Source organism: Callorhinus ursinus, unplaced genomic scaffold (genome assembly GCF_003265705.2).
Source record: "Callorhinus ursinus isolate GAN/ISIS: 27379988/994484 unplaced genomic scaffold, GSC_fseal_2.0 scaffold53, whole genome shotgun sequence".
Taxonomy (NCBI): Eukaryota; Metazoa; Chordata; class Mammalia; order Carnivora; family Otariidae; genus Callorhinus; species Callorhinus ursinus.
The window spans coordinates 6,356,854-6,359,639 of NW_027397115.1; the positions used below are offsets into that span (position 1 = coordinate 6,356,854).

Consider the following 2,786-nt stretch of genomic DNA (forward strand, 5'->3'; position numbering starts at 1 on the left):
ACCAGTGGAGCCAGAGACCCAGCTCTGGAGCTTCTTTCCACGATGCCCAAAGACCTCCCTGTTCCAAGGAGCATCTGCATAGTCTGGGGACATCTGCTTGCTCTATATTAGCCACAATTAATAATCAGAAGCAGAGATGTAGCCACTTAACATATATCAACCACTCTTCTGGGAGGGAGATGTCATCCTCTGGTTCTCTCTCCCTGAGATAGGGAAATTGATAGGTCACTAGTGTCTGGGAATAGCACCCAAAAGGTATCATATTTATTTTAGCTGCAGCTTCAAATCAGTGGCTATCTGCATTATGAAGAACATCGTTCTATAAAACACATTTGGTCTTCATTTTTCAAATGCTCCTGAAGGGAACATATGGTAATCTGTTTAACTCTGTATTTTACAGAGTTACTTAAACCCCATCCACCAAACTCTTCTGCTCTTTTTATTATAAAATTCATGTCGTTTTTGTACCCTAAATGTCCCCCCTTTCTGCTTAGATGATTAAAACTACCCAGGGCTACAAAACTACCCTGTTTACCATCAAATTCATGAGTGACACCCTACAGTCATTAAATATAACAAAAATATTATCCACAAGGGGGTTAACAAGTACATATGGGCAGAGCCCATATTCTTGTGGGTTTCAGGCATGAACTATTTTGAAGTCATTTGTTTTTTTATCAGAACCCATGCTAACATAAGCTCTCAACTTGATCTGCATTATTTGTCTCCTGCTAGAAGCTAACTCCTGCAAGTTTTTCTCGATTGTCCATTTTTGAGGCTATATTTCAGAGCCTGATTATTTTCCCAGATAGGAATATTGCTTCTCCTTGCTTCTATTCCCCCATCAATAGTGTCATTTGAAACCCTAATTTCGCTTCTTAAATATCCCTAAGCTCGCTGCCCTTCCCCACTCCCAGTGAGAGCCTGATGTGGAATGTGACAATGGGAACTCCAGGCCTCCGTTCTAATGAGAGTTATTGATGTTCAAACCATAAAACAGAGCTGGTGCTTGGGTGTTATATGCAAACAATGAATCATGGAGCACTACATCAAAAACTAATGATGTAATGTATGGTGATTAACATAATAAAAAAAAAAAACAGAGCTGGTGCTTAATTGGGAGTTGCTTGTCAATGCAAGGAAGGGAGCACCGTTCCTAAAATTTGGTTTGTGGGGGAAGCAGAGTTTCTCCAAAAGATCAATGCAGTTCCTTCTCCTAAAGTAGGTAGAAACATGAAATATTGACCTGCCTCTTCTTATGCGCATCACCATTTACAAGAGACAGTCTGTGACCAGGTGATTCTCTGTGGTCAAGCATGTTGAGAAAACACTTCCCTTTAAACCCTCCTCTTCAGCTATAAGAATGCACATTAGCATATTTAAGGCACCAGAAGTCCGTCACTAAAACAAACAAAATTTCACTTTTTTTTTGTTAATTTCCCAATTGCCCTTGATCATGTGACTCTCTTTCCGCTAATATCCAACAAAACTAGTGCTCCACAAAGCACACTTTGGGTAATGTTGCCATAATTAATTTTTTCTGATTTTAATGGCATATTATGCCTTTAATGAACAGATTTTATGCAATAGAGGAGAATCTCAATAGGTTTCAGATCATTTGATTAAACTCATTTTTTTAAGATTGAGAAAAATGATAGAAGATATGCTTGCATAAAATAATGTGGAAATTTTATGTAAGCTTCAGAATTAAGTATCAGAATTCAGAGTTTGGGTTCGGAAGACCTTTAGTTGCCTTTCTGTAACATTCCCAAATCATAACGGAGCAACTATAAGTGTGCCAATCACTGTTATAGGCCCGACAATACCATGGATAACTTGCTCATAGGGAGTTTGTAGCCCATTAGGAAAATAAATATTCATAAATAATAACACAAATACCCATACTTGATTTTAATTGATGTAAGTTCTATAGAAGAGAAGAAACTAGTGCAATGATCATTTATAACAGGAGAAAATGATCCAGCTTTGGGGAAGAGGAAGATATCAGGGAGGGCTTCCTGGAGGAGGTAATATTAACCTGTCTCTGAAAAGATGATTTGGGACAGATCAGGTTGAGGCAGGAAGAAAGAGTATTCCAGCCCCCAAAAGTAGAATACGCAGAAAGAATTTTTCACTTTTAAAGAAAGAGAAAGAAGGTCATGTGGCTGGAACCCAGAGACAAGAGAGAAAGAGGAGATGAAGCTGGAGTGGTAGCTAGGGGCCAGATCTTCTAAGGCCTGGGAAGCCAGTAAGTGTATATGTGAATATTTAATTCCAACATCAGTGTAAAGCACTATTGATCAAACCTTTCAGTTTCAAGGTAAGATTAAAGAGAGTTCTTGGTTTGGAAAACAAAATGGATTCTATCCTGATCCATGTGAGCATTATTTAAGCTTACATGCTTAAAAATTCCATCCAAATAAATGATAAGAATTAAGCAGCCCAAGGGCGCCTGGCTGGCTCAGTTGGTAGAGCATGAGACTCCTGATCTCGAGGTCATGAATTTGAGCCCCACGTTAGGTAGAGAGATTAAAAGAAAAAAAAAAAAGAATTAAGCAGCCCCCCAAAAAAGAGATCTGAGTTATGCAAGATGAATTGAGTCAGTTTAAATCCAAAAATGCATCATGAGATGAGAATGTTCTGCTGCCTGAGCAAAAGCTGGATCCCACGTAAAAACAACCAAAGCCCCATCACCCAATTTGGGTGGATCGTGGGGTAGCTGTGGCCCCAAAGCCACTTTACCTTTTATCCCTCTCCACTACATCTGAAATATATCGGCTCTAATC

The 2,786-nt window shown here is 39.1% G+C and overlaps 1 non-coding gene across 1 annotated transcript; it reads left to right on the plus strand.

Annotated features, from left to right (window-relative positions):
• The first annotated feature begins 2,450 nt into the window (after window positions 1-2,450).
• TRNAR-CCU (transfer RNA arginine (anticodon CCU)) lies at window positions 2,451-2,523 on the plus strand. Its single transcript has one exon. It is a non-coding gene; the product is annotated as a tRNA-Arg (tRNA).
• Window positions 2,524-2,786: the final 263 nt, after the last annotated feature.